Source organism: Geotrypetes seraphini, chromosome 1 (assembly GCF_902459505.1).
Source record: "Geotrypetes seraphini chromosome 1, aGeoSer1.1, whole genome shotgun sequence".
Classification (NCBI taxonomy): domain Eukaryota; kingdom Metazoa; phylum Chordata; class Amphibia; order Gymnophiona; family Dermophiidae; genus Geotrypetes; species Geotrypetes seraphini.
This window is the reverse complement of record NC_047084.1, coordinates 81,332,712-81,358,818: the sequence shown is the minus strand read 5'-3', so window position 1 is coordinate 81,358,818 and position 26,107 is coordinate 81,332,712. Positions and strand designations below refer to the sequence as shown.

Here is a 26,107-nt window from a genome sequence, read left to right as displayed (position 1 = left end):
AACATATAAAAACATCTCAAAACTTAAAAATAAAGAAGAACTACTTGAAAGGTAAAGGTCCATTGACTCAAATATATATGCATCATTGGATGCAACAATGGATCTTTACCTTGCAAGCAATTTTACCATGAGAAAGGGGACAGGATATATGATAAATCAAATCAATAAATTTAACAAACAGCTGTAAGGTAAAAAAAAAAAAATAAACATGCAGACAGAGCTTCAGACAAGAATAAGAGGTAGAATAGGAAACGCTACATCAATGATCTTCCCACAGCACAAGAGACATCATCTTTAGTGCCAAAACTACGGATGAAGATACCCAAAAATCAAACACCATATATACTCAAATATAATCCCATTCAAATATAAATCGAGGTAACCTTCCCCCTCCCCCCAAAAAGGGGGAAAAAAGGTTGACTCAAATAAAACCAAGGTAACCTTTTTTTCACCCAAAAAAAGGGGGAAAAGGGTTGACTCAAATATAAACCGAACTCATGGTAGTCTTACGAGGTTACTGCGGGAACTCGAGTCAGCCATTTTGAGTAGTGAGACTGTATGGGGCAGGAGGATTGGAGGATTGTTCTTGTTCTGACTCACCACTGGATAAGCAGGGCTTAATGTAGGATAGGGAGAGAGGCCTGCAATGGGTCTGAGAGGGGGAGGACACAAATATAAACTGAGATCCCACCCATTTTGGGGCTATTTTTGACCCAAAAGCTAGGTTTATATTCAAGTATAGACAATACTTGCTATATGAAAATGTCTGGCTGTTCTACCTCTTACCTCAGAAAGTGTTCAAGAGAATCTCAGCCTACTAGAATAGTGCTTCTCAATCCTGTCCTCTGGGCACATCCCACTAGTCAGGTTTTCAGGACATCCATAATGAATGTGCATGTATTACCTCCTTGGTTTGAAAATCTATCTTATGTACAGTATAGTCATTGTAGATATCCAGAAAACCTGACTGAGGACTGGGTTGACAACCACTTTACTAGAAACCTACTACAAATCCTGGGCTCTACAAATAATTCTGGGAAAAAAGAGAATTTGATTTTCCACAAAAGACCAAATAACCTCCAACATAATTTTAAATTCCTCATAAATCTACGAGAATTAAAACATACCTCAATTTTATTTGATATACAGTCATGTGAAAAAATTAGGACGCCCCATGAAATATTCAGTTCTTTCTTAAGAAATGTTCACATATCGATGTCAAATCTTTTTTTTTTTTTTTTTGTATTATTTATCTCTGGAAAAGAAAGTGATGTAATTGCACGTAAACAACAAAAATTTTCCTTGATTTACTCATGGAACAAAAGATATCCACAAAATTGTGTATTCTAACTGAGGAATAAATTAGGACACCCTAATAGCTAGTGTTACCCGCGAAACACGCTCAAAACGTTGTGCTCATTACAAAACATGAGCGGGACATTACTCTCCTGAAAAACGCTCTTGAAGACCTTGCAAACAGAAGTAGAAGAAGTGACGTCTGAATACTTTAGCAAATTTCCTAATCGCACTTAAAATAGTGTTTTTCGGGGAGGAACCAAGATGGTGGCACCCTCCCTTTGAGCTGTATGTATCTCTTTAGCTGCTAGGCTTACCTTCCCGATTCTCCTCAAAGTTTTCTTTGAACATAAGAACATAAGAAACGCCTTCGCCGGATCAGACCGAGGTCCATCTAGTCCGGCGCTCCGCACACCCGGCGGCCCATTTAGGTACTCCTTTTTGGAGACCCGACTTTACCGTATCCCTCAATATGATATGCAAGAAGGTGTGCGTCCAACTTGCGCTTGAATCCCAGTACAGTAGTCTCCGCCACAACCTCCTCCGGGAGTGCATTCCAAGCGCCCGCCACGCGCTGTGTGAAACAGAACTTCCTGGCATTTGTCCTGAACCTGCTGCCGCTCGGTTTCAGGCTATGACCTCTTGTCCGTGTCACATCCGAAAATGTTAGCAATGCTGCTTCTTGGTCTATTTTATCAAATCCTTTTAATATTTTAAAAGTCTCTATCAAATCCTGTCCCAGTTTCCTGAGTCGTTCTTTATAGCTCAAATGCTCCATTCCTTTGACAAGTTTCGTGGCTCGCCTCTGCACTTTCTCCAACAGAGTTATATCCCTCTTGCTTACTTATATTCCTTATGCCACATAGGAAGAGGGAGCGCAAGGTGTTTCTTTGTGGCCCATGCCGCCATGCCAGTGCAGCAGTAAGAGATATATCCCCAGACGTACAGTGAATCATTCTGGGGGGGGGAGGGGGTGAGAGCCCTGCTTGGTCACAGCCTGAAGGAGAGGCTGTTTCCCTGGGGATAGAAGTTTCTCTCCCTCCCCCAAATCCGGCCTGCCCGCTGGGTCCAGCGACTGAGGTTGGTTTAGCGCAAGAGCAGCAAAGGGTAGCTACCAAGTTAGGCGCCTAACATCCAATTCATGACAATTATGAGTTAATTGCCAATTATTGATGCCAATTTAGCCTATTATTCAATTAATTTAGGTGCTTGCATCAGCTAGGCGCATCGATGTAGGCACCTAACTTTAGGCGGACTTTATTGGTACTAGACGCCATGCCATATATTCAGTAATGGCCCCTCAGACCTGGAATAACCTACCACAACATATAAGAGAAGAAAAAAGATCTTAATAGATTTAAAAACAACCTGAAAACTTTCCTTTTTAGAGACGCTTTTAATCTTTAAATGACTTATATCTAACGTACAAAACACCATTTATATATATAAAAAAATTTTTTTTACCTTTCCTCATGTACTTTCCATTCATGGCTTCTTCTTTTCTTTTAAAAATGAAAATCATTAACTTTGTAACTTTCTCCCTTTTTTCCTTATGTTCTCAAGTTTGTTTATATGTCTGTCCATCTAACCCATTTTAAGTTGTACGTTAAACTGTATGTTTATTTTATATTTTATTGTAACTCGCTTAGTAAAATATATATAAGCGATTATCCAATTTAAATAAAACTTGAAACTTGAAACTATTACCTTGGCAACACATGCAATTACAGAATTGTCATCTCAGTTATGGTATCTGAATCTACGTTATTGGCGCAGAATTAATCCCTGGTGGGTAAAAACAGTAAAAATAGCATTGGATGTGGTACCTCATTACAGGCTCAGTATCCACTTAGAAACAAAGCCCCCCTGTTTTTAAAAATATTTGCTGTGAGTTCAGGGTGAGAAAGTCTTTTTGAAAACAGGACATCCAAGGGTCCACTGAAAAGTTCTTAGCCCAGCCTTGAAGAGTATGATGTGGGAGCTGTGAAACTTTTTATTCCATAGCATTGAAACAAAAAAGTGTGGAATATAACTTGTAAGTTCCACGGCTCCGCATCATTCTCTTCTTGGTTGGACTGAGAACTTTTCAGCGGCCCCCCCTCGTAAATTGTGAATTCCATCCTATGAAAGCAGAAGGTGTGAAGGGTTGGTCTGCAGGAGTTTCTCAAACCAAGAGGCTGGAGGTCAAATCTTGCTTGTTTACCTGCTGACATTCACTGTGACCTTGGGTGAAAGTCACTTCATCTCCTGGTGCATTGGTTACAGGGACTGTGAATGTTCTCTGACTCTCTGGTAGGCCGGTTGTTGTAAACCATACTAGTTCACAGTGAGTGCATTGGAGAAATGTGAAAGAAGCAGTAATAAGGTCCCTCCTAAGCCCAGAGCAGTTATGCTACAGTGGAACAGGGAACTGCTTTGCCCCACACCCAGAAACAATATACTTTTCCTATACAGTACCTGCAGGGCGTTTTGATTCAGGAGCGCTTGGAAAAAAAAAAAAAAAAGAAAGGAAATTAAACTGGTACTTACAATTAAGAATAATGCTCAAGGAAGCGCAGGGTGTCTCCCAGACAACTTTAAAAGTCATGTATTCCGGTCATTTCAAAGGTGCAAACTCTGTAGGGCTGAAAGTGGGGTGGGGGGGGGGGGGGGGAGAATGGTTTTAGGCAAGAGCAAACACACAATTTATTTTGCGTCCCTTACTCAAGACTTCTTCCTGCAGTACCTGGATTCTTGCACACACAAAAAGACTGCCGCTCAAACAGTGCCAGCTGTGACCCCGGCCCCCTCCACCCCCCCCCCCCGTATACCGTACGTCTAAACTCTGCTCCTCCGGGGATCGGGACAGGAGCTTCCTGAGGTGCCGGGGAGGAGCAAGCCACAGCCACCGCGTCAGACTCCGGAAAACAGGAAGAGCTTTAGGGCACGAGTGCAAGGTTTCAGCCGTGCCTCTTTTTCTCAGGTTCCTGTTCCCTCTCTCTCTCTCTCTCTCGCTTTACCTGAGCAGATTATCTGCCTTCAGAAAGAACTATCTGAGCCCCTCCTCTTCTTTCACCTTTAGTCATTATTCAGTCGGATTTAAGCCCTACCATCATCTATTCTCCTGTTCAGTTTCTAATATGTTTATTTATTTATTCATTCATTTTTCTATACCTTTCTCCCAGGGGAGCTCAGAATGGTTTACATGAGTTTATTCAGGTACTCAAGCATTTTTCCCTGTCTGTCTTGGTGGGCTCACGGTCTATCTAATGTACATGGTGCAATGGGGGGGGGGAGGGGGGATTAGGTGACTTGCCCAGGGTCACAAGGAGCAGCGTGGGTTTGAACCCCACAACCCCAAGGTGCCACACTCTTGCCGTCACTTCATCTAATGGCTGTTTTGTTGCAGCTGGTGTAAAGAGAAACGTTTTATACCTCTGGCACTGAACTACCTGTAAAGACTAATTTTTTCTTGGGGCGAATTGGATAGAGCCCCATTTTCCATACGGTCCTCATATGATGTATTCTAATTGTGCACATCAGCTTTTTGGGTGTTTTTTTAGCTACTGGAATGTGCATAAGCAAAAACTGTTTATTTGGAGGTAGGGGTTCATCATTTTACTTGGTTTCCAGGGGGCTTTCATTTCATATATTTCTTTTAATACAATTTTTTTTTAATGCACAGTATAGGATTTTGATGTGCATGAATTCATAAGTTAGTGCATGTTAATTCAATTTAACTATCATATAACTAGCACTCTTATAATTGATAGTAGTAGGGGTTATTCCATATAATATCAGAGTATAGGGATAGTCTCCTATATTATCCCTAGTATAATAACACCCATCCAAAGTTTCTACGATCCTCAGAGACACCACTTTGTGTTCAATACAATTTCATTACACAAAGCTTTAAGTGTTATATTGTCATAGGATCCAGGGTTTTAAGTTCAATATTCTTAAATAAATAGTTTTTTCTAGATTTAATTTATATTTTTTAATATTCTTTATTGATTTTCCAACTATCAACAGTGCAATAAATAAGTAGATGTACATATAATAATTCAAGAATTGCACATTCATCTTGCAGAGATACATAAGCAATCTTTTTACCCCTCCCACCCACCCAAATGACTAATCAAGAAAAACACAAATACATAGATTCCTTCAATAACCTTTTCCAAGTTAAATTAATGGTATATCCCCCCCTTCCCCCGGGACGTGTATACTCAAAGGGCTAAAATTAAAATCAGTAGTCACTCCTTACAGAATTTTGACAATGGTTCCCAAACATCCTTAAATTTTCTATAATGTCCCAGTTGTATGGCAATCATATGTTCCAGTTTAAAAGTGTGGCATAAAGATTTCCACCGGAAATTATAATTTAATCAGTCCCAGTTTTTCCAGTTCTTCAAAATAATAGCAACTCTTGTCATAATAAAGAGAAGTTCGTTGTTATGTGCTTTTAGCACTCATTTGTATTTTTTGTCTTTAAATATAAGTGCTATTCACAAATTCATCAAATCTCATTCTTTAGTATAGTAAACCTTAGCTATTACTTAGCTTTTTGTCTGTGGGGGGCAGTTCTATGAGGGGGTGCTGAAAAGTTCTCAGCCCAACTAACCAGCTTCTTAATTCAGAGCGTTATTTTGCCACTGTAGCTGAAAAGAGTGCTATCTTATTTCACGAAGTGCCAATTTGCAGAAACAAAATTCTATGGTTTTTATTTTATTTCAGATCATTGATCGCCAGAGGTTGTCCACATCATTTTCTTCTTAGTTGAGTTGAGAACGTGTCATCACTCCCTCATAAAATTGGGCACCTTCTGTTAGGTGCCCTTGTGGCATGAAATGCGCACCTATTCTATGCACCAAGATGCCATTATAGAATACAGTGGAACCTTGGTTTACGAGCATAATTCGTTCCTGAAGCATGCTCGTAAACCAAAATACTCATATATCAAAGCGAGTTTCCCCATAGAAACTAAGGGAACTCACTTGATTCGTTCCAACCCACCCCATCCCACGAGGCCAGCGGCACTGCTCTACACCCCTCCCCCCTCAAGAACCGGCATTGCTCCCCCTGCTCATGAAGGCCCCCCTGTGTAATCCGCCATCCCCCCTCTCGTTTTGCTCTCCCCTTGCGTGATCCACCATCCCCCCGTGATCCGGCGCCCCCCCCATGATCCGGCACACCCCCCCCCGCTCGCATCTCACCCCCCTGCCACGATCTGGCATGCCCCAGGCACTCACCCACCCGATCACATTCCTTACCCCCATTTAGCACCGGCACTGTGGCGGGGTGGGGGGGTGGGGTGCGACGCGAGCGGGGGGTGCCAGATCACACGGGGGGGGGGAGGGTGCCGGATCGCAGGGGGGCGCTTGTAAATCGAGGCACGCTCGGTTTCCGAGGCACCGATTTTGCCAATGTTTTGCTCGTCTTGCAAAACACTCGCAAACCGGTGCACTCGTAAACCGAGGTACACTGTACTAGCATATGCTGCAATCAGCACATCTACCCTGAATTCTATAAATGGCGACTAAAGTTTCATGCACAAATTGGCTGCACAGCCAAATTGAGCACACAATTGTTTAATGAGCCAATCGGCCCCTATAATTGGCCACTAACAACCAGTTCTGCCCTAATTAGAATGTCCATGCACAGCTTTCTAAGTGTATTCTATAAAGTGGTGCATGTAAATTCTAAGGCATGGATCTGAAATGGGGGCATGACCATAGGAGGGACTTGGGCAGGCTATAGATATTCTTATAAATTGCATATACTGTTATAGAATATGGCCTGTCTGCATAGAATTTAGGGGTGGGCATTTACACCAGGTTTTAGTTACATAAATGGTCGTGCTTAAATTTTAATCACAGGGCTGGCCCCCACGCATATTCTTTAAACTGCGCCTAACTTTAGGCATGGTTTATAGGACAGCACTAAGGGGCAGGCTCTCAAAACTAAAATCAGCTTTTAACATGCTTGCTAAACTAATTCCAGCCGGTTTAGCGTGTTTGTATTTTAGCAGCAGATGATTAAAAGGGCTTTCTAAGTTTTCTAAGTCTCCAATACTGCCATACAAAGGTAGTACAAGGTCATTAATATTAAAATGAGCTCTCCGAGCGATTCTTCATAGTCGCTGAGTGATTCTCTAACCTCATTGTGCCACATTTGCGGTCAAAATTTGTCAGCAGGTCTGAGCTGTTGTTGCTTTACTTTCTGATCAGTGCTTGAGCGCTGATTGGCTCAGGCACTGACAGTAAAGTAAGGCTTGACAGATCAGACCTGTCAGAAAATGTTGCCGCTGTCAAGCAACCCCTCCCTCCCAGCAACGGAAGAGATGCCCATTCCCTACCGCCACCAAGCAACACGCTCCATGACAGCCCCCCCCAGCAACAGGAGAGATACTCACTCCCTCCTTCTGCCAAGCAACATGCCCCATGACACTGCCCCCAGCAGCAGTAGAGATGCTCCATCCCACTGCCAAGCAATGCCATTTTGACACCCCCCGGGCAACAGGACAGGTGCATACGCCCGCTGCTAAGTAATGCCCCCCTGACAGCAGTGGGAGAGATGACCACTCCCTCCTGCCACCATGCAACCCCCCCCCCCATGCCTCCAATGATCCCCCCTTCCCCTTCCTTTGTTTATGATGGCTGGCTGGAGGGATGCCTACTTTCTCTGGCCAGTAGGCCCGCCTCTTCAAAATGGCATGCCAGCCCCTCCCTGGCGCATCCTGGGATGCACCAGGAAGGGGCCTAAGGCTCTGATTGGCCCAGGTTGTTTAAGGCCCCTCCTAAGGGAAGGTATTTGTACTGGTTTTTCAAGCATCATTTATAGAATCTGGCCCCTAGTGTTGGCACATAAATGTGGTAAAGGTGCATATAATTTACTTGCATAATTGGGGGCCCCATCCATGCTCCACCCACATATATGCCCCCCTTGCAGTTGCATACACATAGTACTCATACATCTTTATGAAATGGCTCTTAGGACACTTACAAACATAAGCACTCATTTTATCATCATTTATACATACAGGGCCTGCATAATTGCAGGCACTGAATCATAAAATTGACCTTTATTCACTACCAAGCTGAACACTCACTAATAAATGCACATCTTTGTTCTAGAGAAAGGATACTTGGAGTGTGCATGTATAACCCCCCTTGGCCTGTATTCCTATAGTGGGTTTTCACTTAAGCCATGTATGAAAGGGTTCATAGTCTAAAGCGCGCGAGGACAAAGGCCCGCCTCGGTTGTCGGCGCGCCTTTGTCCTCGCGCGCATTTGACCCTTCACCGTTTAGAACATAGCGTAAACTATTTAAAAAGTATAATGCTGTTATTTTTATCTATCTTATCAAAATGGCAGTGCTAGCAAACTTGTCTTTTGCATTCCTTAATGAGCACGTTTTAATCTATATATATAAAATCGGATGTATGTATGTGTGTATGTGTGTGTGTATGTGTGTATGTGCTGCGATCACGCAAAAACGGCTTGACCGATTTGAACGAAACTTGGTGTGCAGATCCCTCACTACCTGGGGTGATATGTTCTGGGGGGTCTCGCGGCCCACCTGCACACGTGGGAAGGGTGGGTTCACCCAAGAATGTATATGTTCTTGCTCCTGGAGGTGAAACTAAAAATGTTGTTTATAATTAAGTTTTGTGTTAGTTGTATTGTATTCATTTTGTCAAATATTTCACATTATAATTTGAATATTGTACTTTTTATAAAGCTGTAAAAAAATATTTTCATTCACCACTATAAAGTATCTTTATTTGAATCCATTTACAGTGTTATTGCTATAATTAAATACCCGTGCAACGCCGGGGCATCAGCTAGTTGAAAATAAAAATAATGTTCCAGTTTGTTTTGGCTTCTTTCAATGGCTTTGTACTGGGAAGCTGGTTAGTAAGTACTAAAAGGAATGTCAAACCAAACCAAACCCTTATCTGAACAATGAGAACATGTCAAAGGGGAGATACTGGTACATAAGGGGGAGTAGCCTGTTGCTAATGGTGATTGCATTTTACCTGACACAGGACCCATTTATTCCTATGAGCCCTGCTGTGATAACATACACTAATCTGTAGTAAAAACAAATACATAAGGAAAACCCCCCAAATGATCTGGAAATTGGAACGACGAGTGAGGTGATTAAATTTGCAGATGACACTAAACTGTTCAAACTTGTTAAAACGCATGTGGGTTGTGAAACATTGCAAGCAGACCTTAGGAAATTGGAAGACTGGGCATCCAAGAGGCAGATGAAATTTAATGTGAACAAATGCAAAGTGATGCACATTGGGAAGAATAACCTGAATCACAGTTAGCAGATGCTAGGTTCCACCTTTAGGATTAGCACCCAAGAAAAGGATCTGGGTGTCATCGTAGACAATACAATGAAACCTTCCGCCCAATGTGTGATGGAAGTCAAAAAAAGCAAACAGGATGCTAGGAATTATTAAAAAAGGGATGGATGACAAGACTAAGAATGTTCTAATGCCCCTGTATCGCTCCGTGGTGCGACTTCATCTGGAGTATTGTGTTCAATTCTTGTCTCCTTATCTTAAGAAAGATATAGCGGTGCTAGAAAGGCTCAAAGAAGAGTGACCGAGATGGTAAAGGGGATGAAACTCCTCGTATGAGGAAAGACTAAAAAGGTTAGTGTTCTTCAGCTTTGAAAAGAGACAGTTGAGGGGAGATACAAGTGGATCGCTTTTTCACTCCGTCAAAAATTACAAAGACTAGGGGACACTCGATGAGGTTACAGGGAAACACTTTTAAAACCAATAGGAGGAAATTTTTTTCACTCAGAGAATAGTTAAGCTGTGGAAGTTAAGCCAGAGATTGTGGTAAGAGCGGCTAACGTAGCTGGTTTTAAGAAAGGTTTGGACAATTTCCTGGAGGAAAAGTCCATAATCTGTTATTGAGAAAGACATGGGGGAAGCCGCTACTTGCCCTGGATTGGTAGCATGGAATGTTGTTACTCCTTGGGTTTTGGCCAGGTACTAGGGACCTGGATTGGCTACCGTGGGAATGGGCTACTGGGCTTGATGGACCATTGGTCTGACCTAGTAAGGCTATTCTTATGTTCTTAGGTAAGATGTTGCTGTGTGTTGTCAATAAATAGAAACAAAACAAAAAAATAAAGCAAATGAGATGATACATTTTGTATTGGAGTAACAAAACTTTTGACAAGCTTTCTCAGGTTAGAACAATATGAGCAAAAGAACAATATCAGAATACATAAGGATAAGAGTAATGCATTTGATATACTGTCTTTCTGAGGTATGAGGTACAGCCAAAGCTGTTTAAGTATTATAGACAGGTAAAATATAAAACTATTACAATGAGAGTCTCAAAGAAAAGGTAGGATTGGGGGGGGAGATTAAAAAAAAAAAAAAAAACAAGGAGATTTGGGCAGATGATAAGAGACAACACAGTATATTTTAATGGTTTTTAATGTGATAGGAAACCCATGTCTCTGTCTCATTGCTATCAAAATGGCGACACCCCCTGGCCGCATGTGCAGCAGCCCAACCCCCTCTCCGCCCGGACTCACCCATCGGGGCATGCGGGCACCCCTCTGGCAGCTGCATCAGCGTCCCAGTGGGGAAACCGACACCGGTCCCAGACACTCCGGTGTGCAGCCGTCGGAGAGAGGACGCAGGAGAGGAAAGCCTGCCGCTGGAGCTGGAGGCGCCTGCACATGTGAGGGAACAGACCAGCAGTCGAGGGGTGGGAGGAAGGGAAGCCGTGTCTCTCTCTCGGGATCGCCGTATCGAAAAGGCGACCTCCCTTCCGCTCACCCCTATCCCCTAACCCCCCCCCCCCCGTTGATTGGCCCTTCCTTTTCCTTCTCCTCCCTTCCCCCTCCCCCCTCCCATCCTTTCGCTCCGGCTTTGGCCGATTTGGCCGCGCTCCTCCCTAGACGGGATCGGAGCTTGTTCTGTCTCATTGCTGTCAAAATATGTTATCATCTTAATTTCCTGGATTGCTTTAAAGCTTCCTATTGGTGTTATGATAATAAGGTCCCTGATGCAGTGTTCTGGTCCTGAAAATGTTCTCTTCCACAGAATTTGCTGAGACCCTGAGATCTATAGGTTATCTGGTCTCTAATCATACACGAAAGGATAAGAAGTCGGGAAGTAGGTTGAGGTTTCTAGGTCGTATTTTCCCTTTTTCCCCTTTTGCTGTTCTATAATTTTGGTTCTTGTGTGTTTCCACTCTGATTCTTGTTGGAGATCTTTGTGTGAGAGAAGGAATGTTACATGAACTAGTCCAGTTCTTCCAGGTGCAGTCTAGGTGCTAGACTTAGGGCTCCTTTTACTAAGCTGCGATAGCGTTTTTAGCGCGCGCAGAATTTTAGCATTCAAGTTTCAAGTTTATTAAGTATTTGATTAATCGCTTACTCAAATATCTAAGCGATGAACAAATCATTCAATTTACAGATAATACTGGGGTTATAAAAGACAGATGGACACTGAACAAAACATATTAAATTAACGACTAACAGAATAAACAGAAAAGGAAAACAAAGGGAAAGGCAGGGTAATGAAATATAATAATAATGATAGAAAGAAGAACGATTATGGTAAAAAAAAAAACAATAGGAGGGAAATAAAAGAAGTAGCCTTATGAAAATAAGCAAAAATAGGCTTGGACTCCTAAATATCATAAGCGTCTTTGAAAAGAAAGCTCTTAAGTTTACTTTTAAATTTATCTAAGTTCTTTTCTTCTCTGAGCTAAACCCACGCTGCACAACTAGAACTAATGCCAGCTCAATGCTGGAGTTAGCGTCTAGCGCGCAGGGCAATTCTGCGTGCGCTAAAACCACTATCGCGGCTTAATAAAAGGAGCCCTTAATTTCTATGTAGATTCAAAAGACAGTGCCATCCATGTATTTGCTGTAAGAGGAGTTAAAAGGGCTGCAGGAAGGAGCATGCGCTTCAGGGTATATATAAAGGGAACCAAGGGAAAAATAAAAGGCCTATGGAGTACAAGGCACCAGGTGTTATCCTAGAGCAGTGATTCCCAACCCTGTCCTGGAGGAACACCAGGCCAATCGGGTTTTCAGGCTAGCCCTAATGAATATGCATGAGAGAGATTTGCATATGATGGAAGTGATAGGCATGCAAATTTGCTTCATGCATATTCATTAGGGCTAGCCTGAAAACCCAATTGGCCTGGTGTTCCTCCAGGACAGGGTTGGGAACCTCTGTCCTAGAGCACCTAAGTTTATTCACTGAATGAAATCATGTCCCCTAAGTTGGAAAAAGTGGCAGGCCTCAGCAAATGCTAAGGGTACTTGGAACACTGAAACCGAACATAGGATTTCACTCGCGGAAGGTGTATATTTTAGTAGTAAATCAGTCACTATTAAAGATATTTATTTTCAATAAATGCATTTCTTTGTTGTTGCACCAATCACTGTGCGATAGTAATGCCAAGTTCCAGTCCTAAGAGAGTCAACATGAGTTTTTCCTGTTTTCTTGGAACAAACATACTTTAGGAATTGAGTTGAAGTGCATGGGTTCCCAGGACATCTCTAATTACCCCTCCTCAGTATAGGGACATGGGAAGAGCGCAACAAACAAAGTCTACATAATTAGCCCTTTGAAGTTAGCAGGGCAGGATTAAGGCCTAGGCAAACTAGGCACATGCCTAAGGCCAAGATGTTTATAAGTGCCCTTATCAGTGCTAATTCAGTTATTCTCAAGGCAGATTTTTGTCAAGTTTCAAATTTATTAGGTGTTTATATACTGCCTATCAAGGTTTATCTAAGGGGTTTTTCAATCAGGTACTCAAGTATTTTCCTTATCTGTCCCGGTGGGCTCACAATCTATCTAATGTACCAGGAGGGAGTTTTAACACATTCTGTCTATGGTATAAGTGAGCACCAACTACAGAATTCTTGTGAGCAAACTCAGACCCAGTCTTTGGCCTAATCTCAAGCAAACATCCAGCCAGCATCTGACACAGTTCTGAAACAGGAACAAGTAACTTCAGGGAAACAATAAGAACATAAGAACATAAGAAATGCCTTCACCGGATCAGACCGAGGTCCATCAAGTCCGGCGATCCGCTCCCGCGGTGGCCGTTTAGGTTCTCTATTATGAAAACCTGAAATTACCATATCCCTCAATATGATTTATGGAGGACTGAGTGACTTGCCAAGAGTCACAAGGAGTTGTGCAGGGTTTGAACCCAGAACCCCAGGGTGCTAAGGCTTTAGCTCCAACCACTGCGCCAGACACAGGAAAGGGGAGAGACCCAAAGACACTACTTCTCACGCTCTAGTGGTGGAGACAAAAACAGGCATGGAATGAGTACAGAGAATCTCTGTTTCCTCATCAACTTGCTTCGTTTCTTTGAAGGTATGAATAAATGTGGATAAAGGTGAGCCAACTGACATAGAGAGAGAAGAGTGACCCATGTGCATCAGAATGGGGGTGACCATAGGGGCCATGGCCTCCCCAAAAATTGTCGGTCGGAGGTCAGAACAGTTATAACTCTCCTGCCTCCCCCCCACCTCCTCCCTGGCCGCTGTCATTTTATATTTTCGGTCAGCCATCAACGGTAATGAGTGAGCCTGCTGCCGTCAGTGTGCTCTGGAAATCTTTGTTCTGCAGCATCCAGTTGGACATAGAAGTCCTATCAAAAATGCCCCTCCACATCGACTGGCTCTCCTCTGTCCATGTTTATTCACACTTTCAAAGAAATGCAGCAAATTGGTAAGGCAAGACTTCCCTTGGCTGAATCCATGCTGATTCTGACCCATTAAAGCATGTTTGTCTAGTGTTCCATAATTTTATTCTTTAAAATAGTTTCCACTGTCTTGCCTGTAACTGAAGTTAAGTTTACCAGTCTGTAATTTCCCATATCACTGCTTGAAACCTTAAAAAAAAAAAAAAATTGGCATTACATTAGCCACCCTCCAATCTTCAGGTACTACGGATAATTTTAATGACAGGGTACATATCACTAACTGCAGATTAGCAATTTAATGTTTGAGTTCTTTCAGTACCCTGGGGTATATACCATCTGGTCCAGGTGATTTCTCACTCTTGTCAGTTTGGCTCCATACATCTTCCAGGTTCACTAAGATTTCTTTCAGTTCCTCTACATCATCACCTTGAAAACCATTTCTGGTTCAGGTTGCATCTTCTTTCGCAAAGACCTCAGGACCCCTTTTTCTCCTTGGTGATCTAGCAGTCCCACTGATTCTCTAGCAGGCTTTCTGTTTCAGATGTACCTGTAAAAATTTGTTACTGTGAGCTTTTTGCCACTGTGGCAAGTTTCTATTCGTTTTCTCTTTTATCCTTCTTTTTCAATGCTTTTCATTTAACTTACCAGTGCTTATGTTGCTTCTTATTTTCTTCATTTGGATCCTTTTTCCATTCTTTGAAGTATAGGGTTTTTTTTGGCTTTAATAGCATCTTTCACTTCGATTTTTAACCATGCTAGATGACATTTGCTCTTCTTTCTACCTTTGTTAATATGTAGAATACAGTACATCTGGTCTGAGCATCCAAGATCATATTTATAAACAACACTGATGCCTGATTTAAAGTGCCAACCTTTTTGGCTGATCCTTTTAGCTTCTTTCTTTACCATTTTCCTCTTTTTATTAGCTGCCCTTTTGAAAATGAAATGCTGCTACCGTAGATTTACTTTGGGACTGTACTCCAGATATTAGCTCAAATTAGTCACATTATGATCACTGTTTCCAACAGACCCACCGTTACCTCTTGTCCTGCATTCCACTAAGAACTAGATCTAAAACATCTACACCTCTTGTCAATTCCTAGATCAGTTGCTCCAAGAAGCAGTCATTTATTACATCTAGTAATTTTATCTCCCTAGCACTTCCTGATGTAACATTTATCCAGTTAATATTTGGGTAGTTTAAATCACCTATTAATATATTGTTGCCCAATTTGCCAGCTTTCCTAATTTCTGTAAACATTTCTTCATCTTGTCCCAGCAGATGGTAGTACAGCCCTACCAGTATATTCCATTGATTGTCCTCAATCCACCAGGTCTTTATTTAGTGCTATATGCTCTAACTCTCCCATCTTATTTTCTGGCATTTGTATACACTCATTTCAAATTGTGTTTTTTCACTACATGTACAGGCTGCTTAGAAGTTGATGGGGATAATTTGTACCCTTTACTCTGTTGTTCCCTTAAAGCACTCCCGATTTCCTTTTGCCATTGTTGAAACCTTTCTATTGGGAATCCCTAAATGTTTAAATCTCCAGTCATGGTGCATGGGTTTGTCATGCCACTGGGGCTTGTGCACTTGTGCACATCTGAGAAGCTGAAAGCTATGCCGTTGGTAGTTTCACTACCAGCAGGGCCTCTCAAGGCAGGCAGGTTTCAGCGGAGATGTCAGACTAACGATGTACCACCCATCTGGGCAGTAGTAGATGTGCAGTGTTAGAGGCGGAGGATTGCGTTTGAAGTGACAACAGCGACAACGTCAAATTTATACTGTGCAGAAGAAAGGCATGGCAATCTACTTCTGTATTCTGCCACGAAAACTGGGTGATTTTCATCAAGTCACTAGGACTGAAACACGAGTCGATGGCACCTAACAAAAAAAATGGTTTAATAGTATCCTTCAAGGATACTGCACATTGAACCATACAATCCTGTTTGACTGTTAGTTTCCCCACCCCCATTTTAGTTTTAAAGCTGTTCTATTTCCTTTTTAAATGCTAGCACTACAGGCTGGTTCCATCCCAGATAAGATGGAGTCTAGCCTTTTGGAATAGGCTTCCCCTTTCCCAGAATGTTGCCCAGTTCCTCACTAATCTAAATACCCCTTCCCTGCACCGTCGTCTCAACCACACATTGAGACTTCAGAGTTCTGCCTGCTTTTTGGGTCCTATGTGTGGAACAGGGAGTATGTCTGAAAATGCTACCCTGGATGATCTAGGTTGCAACTTTCTACCTAAGAGCCTAAATCTGGCTTCCAGAATCTTCCTAGCACATTTTCCTATGTCATTGGTAAGGCTCTAAAATCCTATCTAGCCTTTTAGCCTTCTTGATAGGCTTTTCATCTACCTTTTAGCCTTCTTGATAGGCTTTTCATCTAACTTACCAGTGCTTATGTTGCTTCTTATTTTTGCATTAGGCAGGGAAGTGAACAGCTGATCCTTACATCCACCAGCCACCCAGCTATTTATAGTACATGCTCAATGATCAAATCACCAACTATAACAGCTGTCTTAACCCTTCCCTCCCAGGCAGAAATCTCTGTGGTGTAAATAATTGTATATAAATTAGGCGTGGAGCCCCCATATTCTATAACTACACATATAAATTCAAGATTCGACCCCATGTCCATATTTCACGCGGTATCAATGTGGTTTACAATACAGTATAATGGCATTAAATAGTGTTAGTGAGGTGAGAAGAAGGACAGATAGGAGAGAGAGACGAACTACAATTGTTGCTAGGACAAAAGAAGATAGAATACGCAAGAATGCTTTGCAGTCGTGCATAGCCCTGTCCAAGTCCAGACTAAGAGGGGCTAATCAAAAGCATCTTTAAAGAAGTAAATTTTGAGTAGGGTTTTAAAGTGGTCTAGGGCAGTGTTCTTCAACCACCAGTCCATGGACCAGTACCGATCCACAGAAATTTCCTGCCGGTCCACAGGGCCAGCACGTGCATCAGGTCCAAAACAGTGTTCTTCAACCGCCGGTCCACGGTGCGATCAATGCGTCGTTATCTTCGAGCCAGCTTCCTCTTCCTAACTGATTCAGTGCACAAAGCCAAGGGCAGCGGCTCCTACGGGCATCCTGCGCCTGAACCGGAAGCCTTCTCTCTGACATTGCAACATCAGAGGGAAGGCTTCTAGATGAGGCACGGGACGTGCAAGGTGCAATTAGTACTATTATGGGGGTGGAGATTGGGTAGAGATGGACGGGGTCTGGCCAACGACTTAGCCCAGTGTTCTTCAACCGCTGGTCCACGGACCAATGCCGGTCCACAGAATAATTATTTTATTTCTGACGGTCCATAGGTATAAAAAAGTTGAAGAACACTGGTCTAGGGAGTATTCCAATCATAGGCCATTAGAGCGTTCTATAGAGTTGGACCAGTAACTGAAAAGATAATATTGGGGTCCTTTTACTAAGGCGCGCTACACGCTAACACGTCCATTATATTCTGTGGATGCGTTAGCGTTTAGCACAGGCTAAATCAGCTAGCGCGCCTTATTAAAAGAGGGGGATTGTGAGTTGAGTCATAGGTTATTTGTCTGAAAGAGGGCACTATAAGAAGATTGTGTTGTAATGAATGGAAAATATGAGAGGGGTGTGTAGGGGGTTAAGAGATTGCAGAGATTGGGGGGATTGGGTTTTATAGACTATAACTAGAATTTTGCATGCTATTTGATGTATTAATGGTAACTAGTGTGTTTATGGCTGTATTTTGAGTTAATTGTAAATGCTGAAGTTCTTTTGACGCCCTTCCATTTTTGATTTGCGCTTAAAATTTAGGTTTGGATCCCATGCCTAAATATATGCGCTTCGGGCTCCTTTTACTAAGCTGCAATAAGCGCGCACTAAATTGCCGTGCGCTCTAGACGCTAACGCCAGTATTGAGCTGGCGTTAGTTCTAGCTGCGTAGAGCGGGTCTAGCGCGCACGCCAATTCTGCGTGTGCTAAAAATGCTATCTCAGCTTAGTAAAAGGAGCTCTTAAATTTTAATTAAAATCAGTTACCACTAATAATTGCTCCTTGTCAGTGCTAATTGACTCGTTATTCAATTGAATTGTGCGTGCAAATTGGATGCGTGTCCACATTTGTGTAATTTTTAGCGTTTGTAATAGAATGTGGGGAATGCGTATGAAATTGTCTAAATTGTATTTTTTTTTTAAATTAATTTATATGAACTGCTTCATAGTCTGTTTTTGGAAAGGTGGTCTATTAATCAATCAAGAAAAACACATCAGAAGGTGAAATCAAAAAGCCAGAATTTAATGCCCGAAGGCTTCCTTTAATAACCCTGTCACTTGCAGCTCTGTGCTCTGGCAACTTTTTAACCTGCCTATGTGAATTTTTTCTTTCCTCTAGCAGTTTAATCAGTTTCACTTCTGTCCCCTTCTTCCTTATCAGCTCTAAGCCACTGGTGTCACCTGAGCACTGTTGCATAGCAACAGGTGAGAAAACCAACATATCCTACCCCTATTTACATATACCCGTCCCATGGCATTGGTAAAGAGCTCGTTGAATTACATATTAAAGTGCAGACAGAAACAGAACTCTCGATGATCTTTGCCCTTGAAAAGATGAGACTGAGAGGACACGATCGAAATGTTCAAGATAATGAAGGGAATAGACTTAGTAGATAAACACAGGTTGTTCACCCTCTAAAAGGTAGGGCGAATGAGAAGACATTGTTTAAAGGGAATAGATTCCATACAAATGTAAGGAAGTTCTTCACCCAGAGAGTGGTAGAAAACTGGAACACTCTTCCGGAGGCTGTTATAGGGAAAAACACCCTCCAAGGATTCAAGACAAAGTTAGACAAGTTCCTGCTGAATCAGAATGTACGCAGGTAGGGCTAGTCTCAGTTAGGGCGCTGGTCTTTGACCAGAGGGTCGCCGCGGGAGTGGACTGCTAGGCACGATGGACCACTAGTCTGACCTAGCAGCAGCAATTCTTATCCCAAGCTTTCTTGAATTCAGATACACTTTTTGTCCCACCACCTCCACAAGGAGGCCGTTCCACATATTCAAAACCCTTTCCATGAAATAGTATTTTTTGTTGTCTATCCCCTTTCACTTTCATCCTATGCTCCCGCATTCTAGTTATCTTTCAACTGAAAGAGACTTGCCTCATGTGCATTTATGCCATGAAGGTATTTAAATATCTCTATCATATCTCCCCTCTCCTGACTTTCCTTTAAAATATAGATATTGAGATCTTTAAGTCTGTTTCCATTAGCTTTATGATGAAAACCACCAAAACCATTTTTGTAGCCGTTCTCTGGACCAACGTTATCCTGTTTATATATTTTTGAAGGTGCAGTCTTCAGAAATGTAACACTATTCTAAATGGGGGTCTCACCAGATCTTAAACATATTACACCACTCCCCCTCCTTTTCTTCCTACCCCGTCTTTCCTAAACAGATTATAGCCTGGTATATCTACTGTATATCCAAGTCATGGTTCTTTGTGAACCATGTCTCCGTCATCATCACTAAATCCAAATCAGCCTCTTCCATCACATCCTCTAGATCCAGAACCTTATTTTCCATACTGTGGGTATTAGTATATACAGTACTCCTCTGAAATTAGCGGGGTTCCGTTCTTGAAGCACCCGCGAATTTCAAAAAACCACAAATGCGGTTTAGAAGCAGATTGGAGGCGGGAGAGGGCTAGAGAGGCGGTGGCGGGTGCTGAAAAAAAGGCTGATGTTCCGCGGGATTGTTCCTAGTATTTTCTGACCGGTTCTTCTGGGAACTAAAGTCAGGCTACACCAGTGGTCTCAAACTTATGGCCCGCGGGCCACATGCGGCCCGCCAGGTACTATTTTGAGGCCCTCGGTGTCTCAAAATAGTGAAAAACCACCTAAACTTCACTTTCTGCATGTTGCACTGCTTTCAGCTGTGTATAGCTAAAATTATTAGAAGCAATTAAGGAAAGACATAAACTATAATGAGTTTTACCTCATGCAAAGTTGTCATTTCTTTAATAAGACATTAACTATTTTTTTCTGCAGCCCTCCAAGTACCTACAAATCCAAAATGTGGCCCTGCAAAGGGTTTGAGCTTGAGACCGCTGGGCTCCACCAATCAGGAGCTGCTTCGACACCCTATCTGGCGCGTCAAAGCAGCTCCTGATTGGTGTAGCCTGACTTTAGTTCTTGGAAGAGGCGGTCAGAAAATACCGTGAATGACTGAGTCCGCAAATTTGTGGGGGTTTGCTGTACTGCTTTCCAGATATTGCCCCTTTTCCCCCATGTGTGTAGAGGTAGTCAATGCAGGTATTTGCAGAGGAGGAAAACATCGAACAGATAGCTTGTCCATTGAACTGATTGTTTTTTCTTCACTGAGGCCCTGAAGCAGTGTCATGTTGGCCACCCTCCAGTCTTCCAGTACTATGCTGGATTTTGAAGAAAAATTACAGATGACTAGCAGTAGATCTGCAAGTTCATTTTTCAATTCTATCAGCACTCTGAGATGTACACCATCCAATCCAGGCAATTTGCTACTGTTCAGTTTGTCAAATTGATTCATTACATCTTCCAGTATTACAAAGATTTGTCTGAGTTTCTCTGGATCATCAAAATTGAATACCATTTCTGGTTGCTGTAAACTATTCGCTTCCAGCTAACTTCTACAATAAACTTGTAGTTAACTTTTTAGATATACTTTTCAGGCAGGTCATAACCTTTCAATTATTTCACCAAGCATACGTAGGTTGTGCACTTTTCACTTTGCACAGCTTTAAGATGTTTATGGAGATTGACAATTCTATTATTTAATTGATCTTATTTATATATTTATTTTAAAAATGTATAGTATAGCCCACCTAAAACTAAGCATGTACCAAAATACGCACACATTTAAAAACAAATAAAACATACAATTACACAAATAACATCACTAATGTAAATCAGCAACAACATTATAGACATACTGCTACATATCAACAATCCACATATACTACTGTGTCACATATATGTTCTTTTATCCACTCCACAAAAAGGTTTTCATAAAGAAACGTGTTTTAAAAAATTTCTTAAACTGTTGCACTGCACTGCTCATCCACAAATAGCCAGGTAATTTATTCCAAAGGACAGGTCCAACCATCCAAAATTGCCATAGCCCTAGTTCCTTCGTATCGTAACTGTAGCCATTCGTCAACAGAAAGCAGCATTCTCGTTTCTTAGATATTGGAGACACAGCGAGAATAATATAGACCCAAGGCTTCAGACATGCCCCAAAAAAGGGCTTAATGAATCAATACCAAAACTTTAAATAAAATATGCAATTCCACTGGTAACCAGGGCAACTTCTTCAATAGTTGGCTAATGTTCAAATTAGCAATGTCCAAAATCAACTACATAGCAGCATCCTGAAAAGAGGCCAGCCCTAAATGCAGGGTAATGATAATAATAATAACTTTATTCTTGTATACCGCCATACCCAAGGAGTTCTAGGCAGTTCACATCAATTAAACAAAGTTTAATAAGAAATTACAATAAACTAGATTTACAAGTAATGTAGATATTGAGGTGAGCATGAGGAGGGGAGTTTTCACAACAGATAAAATTTAACAAGAACTTACAATTGATTATAATTACAAGCAATGAGGTGATGAAGGTGAGCATGAGAGGGGGGATTGTACAGGTCATTGGAGTTAGTGAGATGGGGGAGATCAAAAAGGGGGGTTATCGGGAGAGTTGGGTCGTTTGAGGGAGGGGTGAGAGAAGTGGAAGAGAGGGGATTAGGGATTTTGAGCGTGGAATAAATGAGTTTTGAGTATTTTTCGGAAATCCAGGTAGGTGTGGGCCTTGAGCAGAATTTGGGCTAGCCAAGGGTTCTGTTTGGCTGCCTGGAAGGCGAAGGTTTTGTCGAAGAACCTTTTGAGGTGACATAGTTTTAGGGAGGGGAAGGCGAAAAGATTGATTCTGCGGGAGTTCTTTTTGTTGCAGTTCAGGTTGAAATGTGGGGTGAGGTAGCTCGGAGATAGACCAAAAACAGTTTTGTAGCAGAAGCAAGCGAACTTGAATAGGATTCTAGATTCAAGGGGTAGCCAATGTAGTTTGTGGTAAAAAGGGGTGATGTGTTCCCATTTGTCTAAGCCAAATATAAGGCGAACGGCGGTGTTCTGGATCAGTTTCAGTCTCCTGATGGCTTTCTTCGTGGAGGCCAGATAAATGATGTTGCAGTAGTCTAGGATGCTGAGAATGGAGGATTGTATCAACAGGCGGAATGAGGTGTGGTCGAAGTATTTTTTTATGGTGCGTAGTTTCCAAAGTACTGAAATGCATTTCCTGACAGTAATATCAGTATGTTTTTCCAGGGATAGATGTTTGTCTAGGGTGACTCCCAATACTTTTAAGGTTTGTTTGAGGGGGAAGGCCATACCTTTCACTTGGATTGTGGTGTCTTTGATTTGTTGTTGGGGGTAGCTAATTTACCTTTTGCATCCTCTTGTTTCAAAGCCAGTGAAAGGTTTCCTGTTACTGGTACGTCCGTGATCTTTTACTTTAAAGGATCTGAGAAAACAGCATTGATTGTAATCAAGACGGCTTTTGCTGTTTACTTCACCGATACATTTCCTTTAAGGTTTAGGCCATAACTGTGTTTTTCCCTGTTTTTGGCCAGGTTCCTGCATGACACTATCGTCAGATCAGCCTGTGTTTACTAAGTTTCTCATGGCTGATCTAATTCAGCCTCACTTTGTTTACTTTTTAGGTTGTGCCGTGGGCTTGTAGTAGGTGTACACAGGTTTTGCCCTGATACCTACTAAGTGCTGGCTTAGCCTTGTAGGAAGGTTATGTCTTCTAGTCCATGAACATATTCAGCACCACAGCTTCTAGATATTGCATACATGTTGTTCAGAGAGCACTTAACACCCCATTGTCCCAGGTACAAAAAAACCCAACTGATTTTGAGCCCACTAGGGACAGAAAAAAAACCTACATATAATGAGGGGCATTTTCGATAGATAGGATTTGGATGTTTTGGAAAAAAAAAAAAAAGTCCAGAAATCTGGTAGAGAAAATGTCTGTTTTCAAAACAGCCAGATGTCTATTTTTTATTTTTCAAAGTGACCTATGTAGATGTTTTGGTCATAAGAACATAAGCATCGCCTCTGCCGAGTCAGATCATAGGTCCATCGCGCCCAGCAGTCCGCACTCGCGGCGGCCCCCCAGGTCCGTGACCTGTAGTGATCCTTTACTTAAGACATTTTATCCTTTATAGTACCCTCTAACTATACCCTTCAATCCCCTTTTCCTTCAGGAACTTGTCCAACCCCTTTTTGAAACCCAAAATCGTACTCTGCTCTACCACCTCCTCCGGAAGCGCATTCCAGGTATCCACCACCCTCTGAGTGAAGAAGAACTTCCTAGCATTTGTTCTGAATCTGTCGCCCTTCAATTTTCTAGCGTGCCCTCTTGTTTTTGTTTCCCCCGCCAGTCTGAAGAATCTGCCCCTCTCTACCTTCTCTATACCCTTTATGATCTTGTAAGTTTCTATCATGTCCCCTCTAAGTCTCAGTTTTTCCAGGGAAAAGAGCCCCAGTTTCTCCAGCCTCTCAGCATATGAGAGGCCTTCCATTCCCCTTATCATCTATGTTGCTCTTCTCTGGACCCTCTCAAGTGTCACCATATCCTTCTTAAGGTACGGCAACCAGTATTGAATGCAGTATTCCAGATGCGGGCGTACCATCGCCTGATATAGCGGCAGGATAACTTCTTTGGTTCTGGTAGTGATTCCTTTTTTAATAATTCCCAACATTCTGTTCGCCTTCTTGGAGGCCGCTGCGCATTGTGCTCCCGACTTCAATGATTGGTCCACTAAGACCCCCAAGTCCCTTTCTAGGTTGCTCCTCCCCAATACCATCCCCCCCATCTTGTAGCTGAACATCGGGTTTCCTTTCCCCACATAAGAATTGCCATACTGGGACAAACCGAAGGTCCATCAAGCCAAGTATCCTGTTTCCAATACAGGTCTCAAGTAGCTAGATAGATCCCAAGTAGCAAAACAGATTTTATGCTGCTTATCCTAGGAATAAGCAGTGGATTTCCCCAAGTCATCTCAATAAATGGCTTCTCAATAAGCACTTCTCTTTTAGGAAATTATCCAAACCTTTTTTAAACCCCCACTAACTGATTTCACCACATTTTCCAGCAACGAATTCCAGAGTTTAATTACACGTTGTGTGAAGAAATATTTTCTCCAGTTTGTTTTAAATCTACCCCTTACTAGCTTCATCGCATATCCCCTAGTCTTAGTATTTTGGGAAAGAGTGAACAAACGATTCACATTTACCCTTTATAGACCTCTATCATGTCACCCTCAAGCTGTCTCTTCTCCAAGCTGAAGAGCCCCAGCTGCTTTAATCTCTCCTCATAGGGAAGTCGTCCCATCCCTTTTATCATTTTTGTTGCCCTTCTCTGAACCTTTTCTAATTCCTCTATATCTTTTTTGAGATACAGAGACTAGACCTGCACATAGAGTGATACAAGGGCATTATAACATTTTCATCTTGGTTTTTCATTCCTTTACTGATCATTCCTAACATTCTATTTGCTTTCTTAGCAGCCGCCGCACATTGAGCTGAGGGTTTCAACGTATCCTCAACAATGACACCTAGATCCTTTTCCTGGGCAGTGACTCCTACCATAGAACCCAGCAACACATAGCTATAGTTCAGGTTCCTCTTTCCCACATGCATCACTTTGCATTTGCTCACATTATTTATTTATTCCATTTTCTATACTGTTCTCCCAAGGGAACTCAGAACGGTTTACATGAATTTATTCAGGTACTCGAGCATTTTGCCCTGCCTGTCCCGGTGGGCTCACAATCTAGCTAATGTACCTGAAGCAATGGGGGGGATTAAGTAACTTGCCCAGGGTCACAAGGAGCAGCGTGGATTTGAACCCACAACCCCAGGGTGCTGAGACTGTAGCTTTAACCACTGCGCCAAACACTAAACACATTAAACTTCATCTGCCATTTTGATGCCCAGTCTCCAAGTCTCACAAGGTCCTCTTTCAATTTTTCACAATCCTCTTGGGATTTAACCACTTTGAACAACTTTGTGTCATCAGCAAAATTAATTATCTCACTAGTTATTTCCATCTCCAGATCATTGATAAATATGTTTTAAAAAAACAGCGGATCCAGCACAGACCCCAGGGGAACCCCACTATTTACACAACAATATGCAGGAGTAAAAGAGAAATAGCACTATCCACCAATTTTTCCTCCATACTAAAATACTTTAAATCTTCTACAGCAGTTCGAAATATTAAAAACTGGCTGAACAGTTCAATCCAATATGTGACAGAGACATGGTGCTCGCTACTTACGTTAGCAAAAAAGTGGCTCCCCCCTCTTCTGCAGCTTCTGGCCAGGACTGGTGTTAAGGATGTAAAAACAAGGTAATTGCTCAGGGACACATTTCCGACAGCCTCGAAATAAAAAGACTAAAACACTGGTAAAATGTACAACGTCAGCATCTATGAGACAAACATGGTTATTTTTACTACATAGGATTTTTTGGACCCCCAGTTCGTTTACAAAAACTAGATAGTTCTAAGTCTAATAGATGGTGGCATTGTCATATTAATATAGGGATCATCAGTTATATTATTGTCCATTGATACTTAATTTCTGGAGGTCAATTTGGGGACAAATAAATATTATTCTTGAGTCATCTATTCCCTTAACTTATGAAGCCATAATTTGTGGTACGTTACTACAAGTTAAGCCTACTTTGGATAAATATAAAAGCCGTCTTTTCTTGGTATTGATGGGAATAGCTATCCAAATGGTCACAGATAATTGGAAGAGCCACGACAGATTAAATTACACATTTTGGTGGGAAAATGTGTGTACTACATATAAATATGAGAGGATGAATGCGGAATGTTTGGGAGTTAGTAATTCATTTAATAAAGTGTGGAGCCCATTGACTTCATTTACTACCTTGCAATAGTGATCATGCATCTCTCCTTTTCTTTGATTTCCTTGCACATCCAGGGTGGGTGGGGGGGTGGGGGGGAAATGTATTTTGAGGATTAAAATTACTTAATTATAATATTGTATTCACAAAATATGT

The 26,107-nt window shown here is 42.0% G+C and overlaps 1 protein-coding gene across 3 annotated transcripts in view; it reads right to left on the bottom strand.

Moving 5' to 3' along the window:
* CCDC68 (coiled-coil domain containing 68) overlaps window positions 1–25,371 on the bottom strand; it is a 91,736-nt gene extending 66,365 nt beyond the window's left edge. For 2 of the 3 annotated variants that reach the window (XM_033929224.1, XM_033929226.1), the window contains exons 1-2: window positions 4,022–4,163; window positions 3,826–3,920 (exon numbers count right to left, since the gene is read on the bottom strand). The gene's annotated coding sequence lies outside the window, so the exon portion shown is untranslated. Of the gene's footprint in view, window positions 1–3,825; window positions 3,921–4,021; window positions 4,164–25,355 lie in introns of those variants that run through there. The other variant, XM_033929225.1, reaches the window with a different exon arrangement.
* Between the last annotated feature and the right edge of the window lie 736 nt (window positions 25,372–26,107).